General features: G+C 42.9%; 1 protein-coding gene and 1 long non-coding RNA gene across 5 annotated transcripts in view; one reads left to right on the forward strand and one right to left on the reverse strand.

Moving 5' to 3' along the window:
• LOC111249932 (uncharacterized) overlaps positions 1-17,917 on the forward strand; it is a 390,414-nt gene that overhangs the window by 38,476 nt on the left and 334,021 nt on the right. Inside the window, exons 5-6 of one of the 3 annotated variants that reach the window (XM_086987779.1) lie at positions 7,088-7,253; positions 10,713-10,833. The exons of the other annotated variants lie outside the window; for them this stretch is intronic. The gene's annotated coding sequence lies outside the window, so the exon portion shown is untranslated. The remainder of the gene's footprint in view (positions 1-7,087; positions 7,254-10,712; positions 10,834-17,917) is intronic. 3 annotated transcript variants of the gene reach the window in all.
• Positions 10,848-17,917, reverse strand: part of LOC147755781 (uncharacterized) — a 42,082-nt gene continuing 35,012 nt past the window's right edge. The window contains exons 2-3 of one of the 2 annotated variants that reach the window (XR_015326914.1): positions 12,542-12,622; positions 10,848-11,337 (exon numbers count right to left, since the gene is read on the reverse strand). This is a non-coding gene — a long non-coding RNA (uncharacterized LOC147755781). Of the gene's footprint in view, positions 11,341-12,541; positions 12,623-17,917 lie in introns of both variants that reach the window. The other variant, XR_015326913.1, reaches the window with a different exon arrangement.

The raw sequence follows: 17,917 nt of genomic DNA on the forward strand, positions 1-17,917 counted from the left end.
TGTCTCGTACCCTAGAGTAGGTACACTAATCCAGGTGTGAATTCGCAATATACGCTTAAAAAATGCCGCTTTCATTTAATCAAGGCAGGGGAATTACCTTATAGTCTGTAATTGTCCATGTAAGGGTTACGCAATATAATAATGTAGTGAGGATCTGAAAGGTAGGCTACAGACAGAGCGTATAGCTTATTTATGCTCCCTGTGCCTACTAAAGCCATTATGATTTTTTTCAAGACCTACACACCGAAAATGGTTCTATTTAGTAATCGCGTTACACTAAGGCACCGCAAAAGGTTGGTGTTACATTATTTTCATGTCATTCAACGAAATCCAATGCTGCTGTGGGCGCTTGCCTCCGCGAAACTTCATTGCCCTGGCTTTCTATCTAGTCTATCCTTACGCACCAAAAAGACTAATTACAATCTATACGCTTTATGTGCAGGGTTTATGTCGTTATCTTGTAACCTAAGTTAAGTCTGTAGCAATTCATTGGCCGGTGCTTCACCACAGCCTGAACTTGGCCCTTTGCTTTCGTGTTTCTCGTCACGCGCGCCAGTGCAAATTTTCCTAAGGTCCTTAGTCTGTGTCAGTCAAAAAACAGTTTAGCAGTAACAAGCAGTTCTTGCTGGTATACAACTACTAATACAGAACGCGTCGCAGGGGAGATATCTGTGTATAATACGAGCGCGAAGCATAAGGGAAGGTTGTCGGCGTCTTTGACTACGCTGCCGCGACACGGAAGACCCGCGTGGTCTTTGCTAGTACTGGATTTGCTTACTGGGCCGAACGCACTGCATGGGCAAACGTAATAGTAGAGGATTGCTACAATGTTAACGGAAGCTACCTTACCGCCGTAATCGTCCACAACTGCTGCTGCTACCTGACTTGCGAAGAGACGACAGTTCGACATAGTTTCGCGTTACACAACGTTGCACGGAACTCCCGATAGGCCGTGCCACGCCGGCGCGAGTTTCAGCAGAAGGCTTTATCTTTTTGGTTCGCAGCCTTCTCTTTCTTTCTTTCGTTCTTAGATAATTTCGTGGAAGACCCGAGTATCCCGCGAAAATCCACGATACCTCTTTCATTTACAAGGACTGGTCTTGTAACATTATGATATTGTGACGTGTTTCACTGACGTTGCCTGTTGACGCTGCTGACTGCTCTTTGTGCTGTCCTGCCATCAGTCGATCTGCCAGCCTGCTGTTCATTCATTCGCAAAGTGGCTCACAAGGCAACGAACACGCATGAGCACCACGCTATTCATACTGGCGCGTAGGCAGCTACAAATAGGACATGAAGAACGTAAATAGCTGTTAGGACACGTGACAAAGAGACGGAAAAATAGGGTGCCTACGAACACGAAGTTAGCTAAGAAAGAAGCGCATACTTGTTCTGACTTCCGTTCGAGGCCCGATCGGGTTAACGAGTAGTAAGAGAAAATAAAGGGGCACGGCCAACTTGGGCTAGCAGCAGCGGGAAGGACAAGCTTTCCTGCTATTACTATTATCACAACTACAATTGGTACTCTGTACCAGAGGTTTTCGGGGGTGTCTTGAACTTCTTAGCCAGAGTTCTAGCTCGGATTCCTATGAATCTATACCAGGCTAGTAGCAAGGTGTCGAACATGGCCCTTGGTGAACACCGAAGTGTCCTACATACTTACATGTTTTTCGTATCCCGCTATCTGTTCGCAAAAGAAGTCCTCTCAAGCTCGCGCCCTACGACCCACAACGGCACTAGCGGACTACCAGTCAATAATAAGTCCGCAATTCGTCGCTAACATCTTTCCCTACGGGCTGCTTTACGAGTTTTCCCTATCTTCCACTTTTTACCTCTCACAGAAAACGCACCATCGCTACAGTTGTACGTCTACAATTGAGGCGTACACCACTGAGCAGTACTTCCCGCTCAACATACCGCTAAGCTATAGGGGTCAGTTGGTGCCAACACTGGGCGCCGTATTAGACAGCCTGTCCAACAAGCTCAGTCCAGAAGTTTGAGTTTCTTTTTTTGGAACGGCACTTGCTGTGACCGAATGGAAGAAAAGGTAGCAGTCAGACGAGTTACGTACAGCCGAATACCGGTGAAACAAGCGCCGACTGACTTTTCCCGTCAATCCAAAAGCTCCCGTGGGTTTTTGCTGACCGAGATGTATGGAAAAGCAAAAAATGACCGAGCCACCGAACGGTAAACGACTAAGAAACAGGGAAAGGGCGGAGAATTTCGGCAGAGGCTGGAATATTTATTTTACTTGTGATACAATTTTGCTCCCAGCTCGACTTAATTTCGACACTTGCTTCACATGGGGCACTTCATAGAATCTATTCCCAGGGGCAGGTGCGTATTTCCAGCAACGGCAGTTTCAGGTTGTTATGACGCTTTGGACAGTCCGTAGTCCATTGTCGATATCCACGGCCATGAGCGTTGTTTCCTTTTAGCGCTTCCGTCTTCCTATACCTGCTTCGCGACCAAAGTTTCAAAAAAAAGCACTCAGACTTTCGAACGAAATTTCGTCGCTTCGACTCGAAGTCCACCTTTGACGCAGACCGAGGACGTCGTATGCTTTAATATCCGCAAAGCGAAAATACGTGACACTAGTAAAGCCTAGGTCGGTCCTACGAGGGGCGTCAAAACGGTGGACGATGCTCTGAAGACAGAGCAGAAGTGAAGGATCCTGTAAGTACTACAACGACGCGGCCACAAGCAGCCTCTACCAGAATGTACATCTGCTTTGCCAACTAGGACCTGCGCGGATCGCCTATTGTGTGGATTTCCTAGTAAGAAGAAGTATCAGCAGAATAGCTAACTTAAACTTCGAAATTCTTTCATTTGTTAGACATATCTATGTACGCGCTGTGCGTATGTGTGATATACGTTGTAACAAAATGGCGCACGTACACAGTGTTCGAAAGTCAAATAAGCGACTCCTTAATTCGAGCTGGTATAAGAATGCGTAATGATAGTTCTTCATGTAAATATCAGTCACTGATCTTGTGAATAAGGTGCAGTCTCGTAACTACTTTCCTGTTAAAGTCAACGTACTCGCAGCACTAGCACGTTGAAAACGTGTCTGTATCAGCTCGTCAATTGGGTACTGGTCCGCCTGAAGGAATATTCTAAATGTGCTTTTTTTTTGTGCTTATCAAAATCTGTTACATTTCTGAATATTAAACCGGCCGTAATTCAGCTATGTGTAGTAATTATTGTGTATAGAATGGTCCATTTGAACAACTTGCATTATATACTGAGTAGGACCGGGAACGAGGAGCCAATAGGAGTACAAGAGGGGACAGATTCGATGGAAAACACGAATTCTCTAAGTGTCAGCTTGTTATCATATATCCCTATTACACGTATTATTGGCCTTGTATAATAATCACGCATATGTTCATTAGATACCTCTACAGTGCTCAAGCAAAGCATGTCACTCTACCCCGTGGTTCGGCCAAACCAGTTCGAGCTGTTTATCGTTACATCGAGAGAAATTGGGAAAACAATATGACAGCATGCGCCGTTGTCACGGCTGGCAGACTATTTCGTTTTTGCCTGACTAGTGATGCCCCCCTCTCCATGTTCAGTACCCTTAGAAGCATTTGGGGGGTATAGCTCCGGGAATGGAGCGAATCCACTAGTTGCTGTCGTAGTACGTTGACGATAGTGCGCCATATCTAGGTACACTTGAGGTATAGCATTTCAGATAAAGGAAGCTCAGTCAGCACCCAATAGTACACTACATAATATGTAGATATAATCGCAATCTGAATCTTATGTTTACCGTTCATGTGCCATTATAATCTATTTGTTAGGAGCAGCGCTTCGCATTTTGGTTTGCTCCGTTTCTCCCTCCAACACTGTCAGCATGATCTGATTAATATATCTAAATAGATTAACTGTTCTGCAAACCTATTGTTGGCATCTAAAAATCACCCCAAGCTGACAACAATAAGTATTTCGAATTTCGCACTCTCAGCTATTTCGAAATACGGCTTCACGCAGGTAATACCAGCAAGTCGGCATGAAGAACGCATCGAGGAATTTCATCATTATCGGCACGCACCGTGTCTACTGATCGTCTGTATATAAATACATATATGACAAAGTCATGTATACAGTACAACGGTACAAGTAGTTTGAGTAAAAAGGTACGTGAGTTGATGAGTGCTCATTTAGTAAATCAGCTGATGAATCCGCCTCTTTAGCGCTGTCGTTGGCATATCTCCTACTACGTTAACAGCTTCAGTACTTTTAAACGTTTCATTTTCTTCAAGCTATTAAAAAATCGTTTTTTCTCTCGGTCTATTGTACCAGGGATGAGCACTAGAGTTCTACAATACAGCTCCATTGTAAATGGCAGTAGAGGAAGATCGTGGGTCCTTATCGCTAACGCGCGCGATCGAGCTTGATAATGTTCATGTGACTACTACGAAGAGAGATAAGGACTGAGGCTGCCGTTGCAACATCTATAAGCCGGCAGAGATGCACACTCGATATGCGGCAAAGATACATCGTGTCATGATTTATTATGCACATATCAACCGCTGGCAGATCAAGCCGGAGGCATTCTGTTTTCTACTTTTTCACGTAAATTAAATGTCGTATGTACCTGTTCTTATAAAGATAAGTACACGTCAATACAATGTGCTATGTAACACTCACTGCAGTTGACCGAGTTCATTTTAAATGCCAGTCATGCGACTGTGTCAGTTTTGTCAACTTCTCCACTTCAATGACGGGTTTCCTGCGTCCTGTCGGATAGAGAACATAGCCAAGTGATATTTTGACAGGACAACCGGTGACCGTCATAAATCAGCCTCCTGACGCGGCGCTAGTCAGTCCTAATTCAAACGCAGGTCAACTTTTAAAAGGACAAAGGTTTATAGCAGTAGTTCACGTAGATGTCCGCCTTTTCGACTCGATGCCATCTTCAGGCACGCGTGCCTATTGCTGCCGTTTTATGATTTTATAGGCAACACAACCCGCCAGGTAATGCAGATTTCACTCAGAGCCGTTTATATAAATGCGCGCGTCGGATGAATTCTGACTGGTCGCTCGATGCTAGTGGGTTGTGGATGCCATCGCGCTGACTCTGCGTCTGTATTCAGGCAACTGCTCCGTCTAGTCCGCCTTGACTAGCCAGTCCTGGGCTTAGGCCTATGACCGCCACAGTCATCCATAGATTTGCCACTTTGCCGAACCCAGCGGCGAGTCTAGTATCGACCCCAGAGAAAACCATATATGAGCCAAGTATTGAGTATTTTCAATCTATCAGAGATGACCATTACAACTGATGAAGTACGCCAGAGAACCGAAGACACTTTCTAGTGCGACTGCGTGGCAGACTTGCGGGGCTTCTACCTCGATTTTGCTTACGGTTCTCCCCGGCTTTGCTACATACAGGCAGGCCATGTGTTGTTTAGGCCGCTCCTGGCAGCACTTATCGTAGAGCGTGAGTGCGTCTTATAATGTCCACTGAATGGAAAGTTATAGGGACAATCTACCACGATGGCTGGTATTACTTATCGTAACGCTAGGATTGTAACTTGTAAGGGTATCCGAAACGCCAATCGCGAAAGTCAACGAGGAATTGTGTTCAGTAGCAATCACAAGTGGTAACTGTGTATATAGAGAACGAGATAAATAGATTGTGTAGGAAAACGAAAGATTTTAGGTGTGTGAATCTAGCCGATACTGGCGATAGTGGCGACCTATAGTATTTCTATCTGTGTCTGGGTCATAGCCGTTCTTTTTACAAGGTATGGTCCATGAGTGAGTTATCCATGGGTTGTGCGTCGCCGAAAATTTGTTAAAGTTAATCGCTACTTATAGATGCTAAATAGCTATATTGAACGGCTTTTTGCCATCTTCAGCAGTACAAAAGAACGGGTTTTTCTAATTTAGTTTTTCCTTATATAGATTTCATTTACTCATCGGAGTGGCGACAGTCCAGTCGAAATTAGGTTTCATCTCGGGCGCAAAACTATGATTAAAAATATTTCAACTTGTTTACAGCATATCATGAATTTCATATCTCTTTCATTTATGCATATGATTTAATAATATTCTCTCGGACTAATTCGTCCTGTCATAAATTATAAGTATAGCTTGAACACAAAACATTGCTGAATCTTGTCCCGCCTAACCGAAATAGTCCGAGACACCAGATAAAAAGGCATTTTTTTGGACATTGCTGATCATGCGACAGCGGTCAGAAGAATGGGGAAATTTCCCCAAGTACAACCGAATAATTAGAACGAATTATCATCCACCTATGGTCATCTATGAATAATAGAACTATTACAGAGTGTGAACGAGGCTCATTGGAAGTGTGACTTGGTCAGATGAATGATCTCGTAAACCCGGCGCCCTGTTCTGCAGCTCATACACAGATTTTACGACCAGACAGCGTTGTTTATGACGGTTGTTCGAGTTGGACCCCACACAAAAATACAGTCCGACGCAAACTGTGCAGGTCGGCCATTCTCGGTTATCGAATGCATAATGCAGGCCTGCACTAGGAATGACTGTTTGGATAAATAGATGCCGTCTGCCTAGCGCCAGGAATTTTCTCATTTGTATATATACTGTATATATCCTATATGTAGTCTGATTTGGTCTCAATGTAGGTCTGATGGTATGCATCGGTACGTGTAACACCTTTGAAAATCTACATCTCTTAACTTCTACCCCACAAGGACAAAGAAGTAGGGTTTTGCTTAACAAACTATACAACTGAATCACTGAACACGAGAGCCGTATCGTTCTTAGCTGCGACCTCTATGAAGTCGGATCGTGCCCTGAGCAGCAACTGCATCTCGCGCTCTATGGCGCAGGAATAACGCTAGTAGAAAAGGAAAACTCTAGATGTCCAGTTTCGATGGTGCGGACTAGACAAAAATAAATTATTATTTGAAGAAAAATTTGTCAATCGTTCATTTCCTACTGAAATTTTCTCTGAACGAGATGAGTTTTTTTTTGTCTGACGCGAGCCTCGATGTTGAAGTTTCCTTAACAATGTTGTAACAAGTCGTGATTAACGTATGTATTCGTTTCATTTCGCTGTGTTTACGATTGGCTTATTCCGTTACAGTGTAACGTCGAACACGAGTCCTGTCAGTTGCTCAGAGCTGCCAGTTGAGACGGATCTGTGCTGAATATTAAGTGGCAGCGGTGTAGCGTTAACCCGTATTCTGACTGCGTATAGCAAAGATCGCTTTTTGCAGCCTGCGACAGGACCACGCTCTATACATCAGCATGTATGTTTACATAATGCTGCAATAGTTAAGTATTCAATAGTTGTGCGTTGACGAATGATCCTTTCCGAGGTTTCATCAATTGCACTAGTTTCTCATTAGCTGGCCTAGCTCTTATTGTTCGGGATAATTACATTAGGAAACGTATTGTATAAACTAGGACTATTCAGCTAGCGTATGGTACTCCTGCACCGATTAACCATCCCCTGCTGTACAGTTTGAGGCTACCATGATACACACCGCTGGCTAGATCTACAAGGTGTGGAATGAACATCGACGATTTTGTAGTTTTTTTGCAGCACGATTGCTTGGTATGACATTTACTGGATCATAAGCTGCTCAATCCTGAAGATTTTTTGCTGTTAGCGAAATTAAACTCAAGCTATTGTCGGGCGGAGAGGCAAGCTGGCAGTGTTTCTGAAAATCACTAGTAAACAACGCATGGGGATAGTTTTCCAGAATTCGAAAATATTGCTCCTAGAAAAAAAAAGCATTGCATCAAATGTACCCTGCGAGAAATCACCACAGGCGGATTTCGTCGGGGAACAGTTCGCCGAGTGTAACTACTTTTGTTGCCAATCGATCTGGTTTGACAAGGAACGTTCGTCCGGACGAACTTAGGCTCTTTGGCGTTAAAAACAGCGCACAGTTTCGGCTATTTTGCTGGAAGTTCGTCGGCAACTTTTTCTGTGAATTGGTAACATAGCTTCGCATAAGGTGAAGGCGTTCCCGAATCACGTTGCCTAGAGTGACGCCCTTAGAACCATACCGGCTGCAGGTTAGGGCATATTATACCCAATTCTCCACAGGAATCTAACTGTCAGTTGAGCAGTAATGCATCCTATGCGAGAGACTACAGGATCAACAGCTGTCTGAACCATGAAGCCCCGTACACCTCAGAACATTTCGAGTGTGCAGGGCAAACCAGGGTAGGAACGGTACTGAAAATTCAGAGAGAAAAGTTAGGTTGTGGAAGCGACGAGGAATTAACGGCGACCGACATTCAGCCGACGGCGAGTGACGGATCTGGAGACCTCGAGTTAGTTAGCTAGCTAACAGACACTCAAACACAGGAGGGGTTGCTCTCCTGGGGGTCGTGCGTCATGGCCTGCCCAGGAACATTACCTGATTGCACGCTCTGGCTAGCTGGAACTTGCTCCCTCTCGCGGAACCCTTCTGGTTTGAAACTGACTCTTAGATGCACTATTTTCGTTGAAGAAACACATATTGAAACGGAACACTGGCAATTGACTGACTGCAGAGTGAGGCCGTTCAGGACAAGCGTCTGTTAGGAAGGTGCAGCAGCTATAAACGCTAATAAGGTTTTTGAGATGCTGATATATATATATACTAAAATTTGCTACGTGAATCATTTGCGTTGTTGCCATGATTATGGTGATTATTGCTGGCCACTGTTATCGTATTACTACATTATATGTAGAAGTACCTACAGAGGCGCTACAGTGGTACGGCCAGCTATAATCGTAATGTATAGATAAGTGTTTGTTTTCTTTTAGTGTGCCTAACTCCTACTCATCGTACTTTATTGATACGATTAAGATATAACAGGTATATATTTGTTTTTCAATATGACCTGCTATCACATACAAGAAACAAGTATTTCAGCCAGTTCTGTTTATTCTCTAATACCTTATGCTATCATGTGGCTAGTAATGCTCAATCTAACGAAGATGAAAGGAAAATATTTGCCACAACGCCCTTACGGTCTTCAGCCGCTTTTCAATTCCTTCTGTTCCTTGTTTTGCCGAGTAAGCGGCAGCAACCTAAGGACGCCTCACCACTTCGAGGTCTTTATTCCGGAGATCCTGCTAAGACCCATGAGACCACACCAGGACCATTCTGCCCCATCGCTTTTCCAGCCTCCGTTTCTCCCTGAGACTAATGATCAACTTGGAAAACTTGATGCTGTTGCCCAAACACGATTTCATCTGGTCTAGCCCGCAGCCGGCACATTTTAAACAAAAACGTTTGGGTTGAACTCTGATAAGCATTGATAAGAAGCGGCATGATAAGAAACAGAAGAATCACTCAAAGATAATGTAAAGTAAATATAGATAGGATTGTGGCCCTGATAGCTTAGTGGATCTCGTATTTGCCTGCTAAGCTTAGGGAGACGTCGTGGTCTACATAGACTCGAAACTGAGATAGGCTTATGGCGGCTCTTGCTCGTAATTGTTGTCGAAAATAGTATGAAATATTTTCTTACGATCTGCATGTTGAGCTCGAATGAGGAATTCTCTAGGTTATTATCGTCCTGTTAATTGATCAACCGTCCCACATTAAAAAGCATTATATTATATAGTACAATCCAGTAGGTCGCCAAAATCGACCAATGATTGTTCGAAAGTGAGTAGGAATATGAACTCGTATTGAAGAACCAATATTTCTCCATTTGATTCTTAAGCGACGCTTAAGTTTCTCCTCGTTCACGATGTATCCGAAGTTGTTCCGATACAGCTTGCCCCCCCCCCCCCTTTCGATCTTAATGGCGCCTTCTCCCGACATCGTACCAAAGGTTATTGACGCTTTACCTGGTCTGGACTTTCTTACTGACGATCTTTGGAGGATAGTCCAAACTGGGACATTCATCGCTTTTGCAAGATCCCTCCCAACATCTCTTCAACAAAGTTCGCTCTGTTAGGACAGTGGTAATATAAGGAGCGTCAGGCCTACCGGAGCATGGTGACTGGAAACAGCACAGTCAACGCTACTGTTGAAAAGAGTGGCGGGTGCGGCGGTAGACTTGCTTCGCACGGCAAAGTCAGTTGTTCTTCCTGTTTGCGTAGCAAAGGAAATGCCGCTTCTCGAGTTTTTTTGGTTAATGCGTCTTCGTTGCTAACCAGAATTTGGATGGCGGGAGGTGAAATCCGGGTGTACGTCGAGGTGGTCATAATCGGCGACGAGCTCGGTGCGATGTAAAGTGAAGTCAATGAGTTAGAAAGAGACGTTACATGCTCAAGGCAAGCAAAAGTGAATGCTGAACAAGATCCTCTCGGTGGGAAAAGCGACTGAAAAGGGAAACTTATCACCTAAAGGGTTTCGCATCCCACACACGGGTACCCATATCGACGGCATTGAGGAAATAGGGTATGATCCTTTTCGAAAAAAATAACGTTCGGCCACAGCGGCTCGATAAGGGTGCATAGTATATCGTAGTTGAACCAATACGTTTGGTGACATAAAAACATTTTCTTCATTCTATTTGTTAGCTATAATGTAAAATTCCAACCAGTACGAAAATGAATATAGCAATTATATATCAATGGGTATTAAGAAAGATTATTAGATTATAAATATATTGGCTTCGAAATCAAGCTCTAGCTTGCACCATGTCTATTTATCTGTATCAGAATAGAACTCCTTTTGGGGTACCTCGCACCTGCCTCTTTATTCAATGTCGCTGTAACATACTATCCATGTTCTGTTGTTTCTGTATTTTAGTGGTAGTTAACCTCATCTTTAACTTGATGCACAATACCTGCTATAATATCAGCACGCTTAGATGGATAGCTCCCACCGAACGAGCGACTAAATGCCTTCGACATCTTCAGGTTCATCACCGGTAAACCATTCACTTATCTCTATTGGTCTATCTCTATGGTCACGTTGTGCAGTACCGTTAAGCGATTCTATCCTTGTATATTATCGTGGTAACATGTTTGCTCACTGAATTTAAGGATCCACGAGGTAGTCTAGGTCCAAAATCTCTTGATCTACTTGATGGTGGACGTAAGCAATGTTTACCAGCAGTAGTATCGGATGTCATTGTGGCGTGAGTCTCTAATTAGTGAGGTACGAATTTCAGAAACGCAGATGTTGTATGAAACTCCTTGAGCCGGCTGCGTTAACCGTGCTTACTCTTGGTCCTCAGTTCATATCCGTTTTCATTCGTGCGTCCGAAGTTCGCGAGAGCCCTAGCTGACACCTTAACGGCACCGTTGCCGTAGTCTATCATGGCCCCTCTTCGCTGGCTGCCAATTATCCACGGAAGTCACCGCCTTTTATATATAACGCATGCATAATGCCCCTGTTCCATCCTGTAGTTCCATCCGACCACGCTCCACTCCTGCTATAAAAGTTTGGAAGATTTTGTCAGAGGAAGACAATCATAATAGCAGACACTAAGTGATGTCTGGCTATAACGAATTACTAGGGCCGAGCTTGTCGAAAGCGTCAACCTGTAGGTTTGAATGTTCCAAGACTTTACAGCTACAGCTGGGACGAAGTTTACAAACAAACAAATTGGGGTTTCTACCTGACCGACCGAAAAACGTCAAGCTAGCTGTTATTATTAGTGCTTTGCCACGTGTTCGAAGAAGGTTCCGCGGACTATGCCAAATTACATCAATCCTTACTTATTTAGCCTATTAGTGCAATTTAGTCTATTACCCACCAGCAAGGATGTATATATACATATAAAACAGATCTCCTGCCCATTTCTCAGACTTAACGCCAGCGGACGTTTTCCTATGAAGGAATTCCTTAAAGGTAAGGTATACGCCAAAAAATCGATAACACTGGAAGATCTAAGAACCGCGATTGTGTTTTTGAATGAAGAACTTATTGTTATTAGCAGTATTGGTCAGAACGGTAATAACCTTGAGCATCGGTGCTAAAAGGAACGTCAAATATATAATGTAGATTTTTTTGCAATTTATTTATCAATCATATGTAAACAAAGACTGAAGTTATGGTTATTCGCCCATTTCAGGCAAATCCAGCAAACTTTAAAATTAAATGACTTTTGAACTACGCGCCGCTAATAAACTAATTTGGGTAGTAAATGGCCCGGTCTTTTCAAAACTTGTGGATGGAAGCTAGTTTTACTCAAGGAGGAAGAGGTTCAGAAAAAAACATCTTTCAGTTTTGAAGATACACGCTCAATGGTCACATTTTTGTTTCTTGGAGACTAGAGCGCTAGGATCGGTGAAGATTTTAGGCAAGGAGGCTTCAGGCGCAAGTAAAGAGTATATATAGTGCAAACATTTCAAGGATGAAGATTAAAGCGCTGAAGGTCAGCGAAAATGTGACCAGATGTCGAGACCCGAAAGGCAGGAACGCATTGCTGCAGTCGAGAAGGCTTTTCGCTAAAGAAGTACAAAGGTCTCAAAGCTCTGTCAGCCAAAATTGATACCTCATATATTATAACGATAAATGCCGAAAATGCGGAAATTAACTAAAAAAGTAATTCCCATGAATTTACTTCAGGCTAACTGCATGTGGTGTATTGCACGTGTAATTTTCGAAACTTAAATAAACAAAAAATCTACCTGGAATATACGGCTGTAGATGAGGCACGGTTCAATCCTTACTGTCAGTCAGAGAGCGACCAGGTGAAAAATGGCATAGCCCTGGAGAGAAATCGAGTTGAATAACAGTTGTAGTAAGTTGTGGTAGTTCGTAAGGTTATAGTAGTACTTGTGACGGATATAAGGGGCATTTGTTACTATGAGATACTGACCAAAAATGAAGCAATGAATGCAACCCGCTATTTCAGAGACTCATGGATCGTCAGTAATCTGTGAAGTCATCACACCATCACATAGTCCGATTACTTGATTACAAAGGCAAATCTCATCTCCATACCTTAATCACTTTCTGAATGGATTTTAACTTGCCTATTTTTCTGATATAAGTCTAAGTAATTACGGAGTTTCTTAACAACAGTTTCTTAAAAGGAGTATCTGGTAGGCAAGCATGTCAAAAGTATGTAAAAGAAAAACTATCTTTTTCGAAAAACGAGACTATCTTTAGGACATACCAAGAACCATCATTCTACCCTGACTAGTTAAAAAGCCCGCCGCATCCGCTTGTGATAGCCTAATACATTTTTATATATATAATATATATATACGTTCAATGTAAACAATGCTATATATATATATATATATATATATATAAATCAGTATAAATAATAATAATATAATAATAAGAAAATTTGATGACCATAAAGTCAATCGAAGTTTACGGATGAATACAAGAGATGGTTACCCCATTTTTATTTAAAGACTTCGGGCGTGCTTTAAACGTTGAACTTATTTATCAAATGTTTTCCTCGAATGTGTCTCGGTATTTACAAAAAATTTTATCTGACAAATAAGTTAGAAAATATGCACACCTGACATAAGACGAAAAAAAAAGTATTTTGTGTCACTCTGCGCTCTATCTATTCCTCTAAACCTGGGCGTACAACTATGCCCAACAGCGGATTTTGATCAACGCACGGTGATCAAATAGCCGTATGATGTAGGGTAGTTGTCAGACGTTTGTATCTCGTTGTATATATTCATTTGTATTGTTTTATCTAATGTTTATAGTCTTCTCCAGTTAAAGAATCAGGTCAGTCAAGAATATTACGCAGATCCGTATACCCAGTAAAGATTTACTGTGTGCAAAATCAGTTTTTTTAAAAAAAAATGAAGGCTGAGGTGCTTGTCGGGGTAATACGAAACTAGATGCAAAATCTTCGAATGTTCGTCTAAATGGACAAAGCAGATCTTACAAATAATTTTATTGAGTGTAGAACTAATAAACTTTGTAGTAAATATATTATCTTTCTTAATGGGTCAAATGAAATTGTGAATGCGGCTTACCTTCTTAGCTTTTTACTTAATATATGCTAAAAATGCCTCTTTTGTGGGCCATATGTACCTCTTTCTATAAGTAAAGGCTTATTCAATTCAATTCCAAGTTTGATGAAAGCAATAGTTTTCTTTCTCCGGCTTACGCTGTAGAACACCTGGGCGTTTTCGCATTTTCTGTTAGTTCTCGTGTTATATACAATGTTACAGAATGTGTCGATCGTTGACAGTTATCAGATGCATCCTACTGAATAGCAAAGGTTCGAAGACTGCCATAATGTAAAACTTCGGCTCACTAATATATATAATATAACGGAGACCTTGAAGACGATTTATATATATATATATATATATATATATAAACAGTCTATCGAGTTGGGCTACGGACTCGATGCTGCAGGTCGATTCTCGTTTGTCCTTGTAAACTGCAGGTAGTAAATGACTCCTAGCGTGCACAGGCTTACCAGTTCTTCCTCCTCCATTTTCCTCTTCCGTCAAGTCTTCGTAACTTTATACAAATTACTCGTATATCGTAATAGGTGATCTGGGTGCCTAATTTCTCTTTGCTTTTTCGTCAGTTGGTGGTGCTTCAGAAGCGGCCGAGTCAAGTCGACAACGGGGTGTGTTTTGCCAGTCATTAAGACTTAGCCCTAAACGTGAGTTTGCTACTCGAGGAACATCACGAACATTCAACGGTTCCGCCAATCCCCCCTCGTTGCTCGTGGATAATGGAACTAAAGTGGGCCTCTACTTCGTAGTACCGAGGTAGCTTCGGTATCGAGGGAGTACTCCAGAAGTGCTACCCAGGCAAACCTTAATGTAGTAGGGTCCTGACAATTGGATGGCTGCCGGTCGAACGGTAGAAAACTAGAAGTAGCAAAACGAATCTTGTAGGTCCTGAGAGCCTTACCGACTGATCGGTTACTCTCTGCGACACTGGCTACCTTCAGCGTCACCTACAGGTATACACTAGAACGGCGAATCTATAGACTTAACTAGGAGACGACATACATACATGCGGCAAAACTCAGACAATCGATTAGGAACGGGTATTGCAGACTGGCGAAGTAGAAGACAAGAGAAAAGAAACAAGCAAAATACTTGGAGTAAGGAGCTCACTTAAGAGGCAGGAATAAATTCGTCCTAAAACAAGATATAAAGAGCTGGTTTACAAAAAGGAAGAGGTTTCCATCTTGTATTTCATGCTGTTCCAATTCTACATGTTGGTTAACATTATGGAACATGCAAAGGAACCCAGCTTCTTCAATAAACATTTCCAGCACATATGCCCTAGGTGCTCATTGGTGGCCTCCATCATTCGAAAACCGAACTGTAACTCTTAAAGAACCGTAAAATTTAACTGGGTTTTATCAAGACATGACAAAATATGAAAGACACAGGAAATATTGCCGATGATGATCAGTTTAATGATCAATGAAACGTAAGAAACAAAGAGAGTCCGTGCAGTAAGAGATATGAGATTGCGAGAGTCCTCAATTTAAGATCGATGAGGTATTAATCGAAATTATCTTTAGACACACAAGGTTTATGCATGGTGTTCAACAAATGATGATGAGTATTTGAAAAATTGGGAGAATGCTGAAATATTTACATCTATATGAAAGAAAATGCAGTGTGGTTTAATTTAATATAATTCAGTTTATTTGCTTAACCAGCTAATATGTCGAAACCACTGACCAGGGTCTAAAAATAGGTGGTCACTAGATATTCTGTCGTGTACTATCCGGAATACATTCTATACTTTGGACCTTTTAGTCACTTTCCTTTGCGTATGAAACGCGGTGTAGCGGAAGATAGAAAGTGGCCAGGGACTACCTAGAACGGCCTAGGTGTTGAGAGACTATGGGCTGAGCGTAACCTGACGAATAGTTCCAGTTAATTAAGAGCAGCATCCATTTTTCAATTGAGCGGTAGCAGTGGGATCCAGCGGCAGCAGCGGTAGCGAGAACCACCGCCCTACTCTAGAGTGACCATACCCACCGTACTTTTCAGGTCTTGAAACTCCCTTCGGATTCGCTCTGCGTCTCGAGATCCCCCAAGTCGGCTTCACCGAACTGTGCCCATTGGCGATCGAGTTCGTCTGCTGCTTTGAGCAGCTGCAATCTGCTGCCGTTTACGTCTGTGTTATCTCTTTTCCTCCGGCACCTCTCCTTCGCTAAGCCCGTTGAAATTCTGGAACTCCCCCTGGGACAGTTGCCTCGTCGGAAACGCCCACTGTAGTTCACTGCCGCAGTTCATTTAAGCGCGGCACCTATCTCGCAAGTGCGTTGTTCTTCTGTTTCAGTAGGACAACGTTCAGCCTCAGTGGCACTCGTTTGCTTTGTCGTCGACCATAACGTCGGTCCTTTTATGGAGCCCTCGACTCCATGATAGTCGCGCTAGCATAGGTGATGTTCTGAGCTTTTAGCGGCGTTGGAATCCGGAGTGTTGACTCCAAAAGTTGTAATGAAGGAGTGAGACTAAACCCCCTACTCCGATTTTTTCCTTGTTCCATCCGCAGTAGCTGTTTGTCGTCGTCGTGGGCTTCCTCGTCCAACAGTCCCGGTAAACAAAGAAGTGAATCGGATCAACTATTCTACTGCCGTCTGGTTAATTCGGGCCTGGTGTATGTGTTACTCAGGAAGTAGTCTAACAGGTGGACGAGTAACACGAGATTCAATTTTCTGCGGGGCATATAGAATAAACACCAAAAACTATGAGCAGGACGCGGCAGTATCGTCGAGAGAGTGAAAGGGGTTTTATTGTTTAACGACCCTGTAAATTTGAAATAGAAAAAGACCACATAATCTAGGTGGATAATACTTAGTTCTCTGAGTGAGAGTCGCCATAGTAATCGTGAATAACAAGTTCCGCTAGTTTAGATCCGAATATTACCAAATGATCAGAAAAGATTCATAAAAAAAAAGTAAAAAAAGGAGATATCTACGGTCATCGTCCGATCCTGGACTAAATCGTAGAGACAAGAGAAGACTTGTGATTTTTTGCTATTTAATATTACGTATTTTAATGTGATCACCAACACTAAGTCTATAGAAACGGGCATCTACTCCGTAAGGCTGATTCTCATCAAATCATTAGCTGGTTTGTGTGGGACAGCATCTTCTCGTATTATATTTTGGCTCTTTCTGCTTACGCTTCACTTTGTGTCTCCTTTGCCTATAATAATCCTCTACAAGGGAAAAATCTAAGACAAACAGGCAGATTCAAAAAGTTCGAAACTAACACAGATCTAGACGATGCAAAACAGATACAGCAAGGGTGCACTTGTTGACAGTTGCAAGTTCAAAACATCCCTCGTCGGGTCTTCTCCTTGTGGCCTTTGCTATTTTCACTTTCTGTAATGGGTCTCGTACTGCACAAACCTCCGAAACACCCCCTTCGTCAGCAGGGCGCTACCCCGTCGCAGCGCCTCCGTCCAGTTTGCCCACGACAGCTCTCGGTACTGGCCAGCCCGCTTTGGTAAATTGCACCAGCATGAGTTGATGACGTTTCCGGACTGTATTTCATTGCGTTGGAACTTTCGTTACTTATAACACTACTCGTTACTAAGGGCCGTTCATCGTTCGACTCAGTCGAAGAAACTCATGGACGTGTACCGGACTTACCACTTGGTCCTTTGTCGTTTGATTTCACAAAGTCATCACTCTGTCTCTTGCTTCTCCGACCCAACTTCTCCTACCTAGAAAATGATGCTTGTCGACCCTTGCCTCATCATCCCGTTTCGTTCTTACATCATCCACTCTTGCCGTCCCTATAAACTTCTATTTTCTAGCAGGAAAAATACATTTTGCCACGCCCATTCGTTCGAGGCAAATCTCCGCTCCGCTCCCCCAGACTTCACCACTGGATGTTCAGAACTTCCATTATTTTATCGACCATCCACCAAAACCCGTTCGCGCCTACATACTTTGTGCCCCAAGCGTTGAAAGGTGTTACAAAGGAGCGAAGAGTGTGACAGGTTCCTTCGTTCGAGACTGACTCCGCCCGCAAAAAGAAGGATAACGAAGGTCACTGAAGCAAAAGACGAAAATACCTTACCACTGG

This window comes from Varroa destructor, unplaced genomic scaffold (genome assembly GCF_002443255.2).
Source record: "Varroa destructor unplaced genomic scaffold, Vdes_3.0 BEIS01000004.1, whole genome shotgun sequence".
NCBI lineage: Eukaryota > Metazoa > Arthropoda > Arachnida > Mesostigmata > Varroidae > Varroa > Varroa destructor.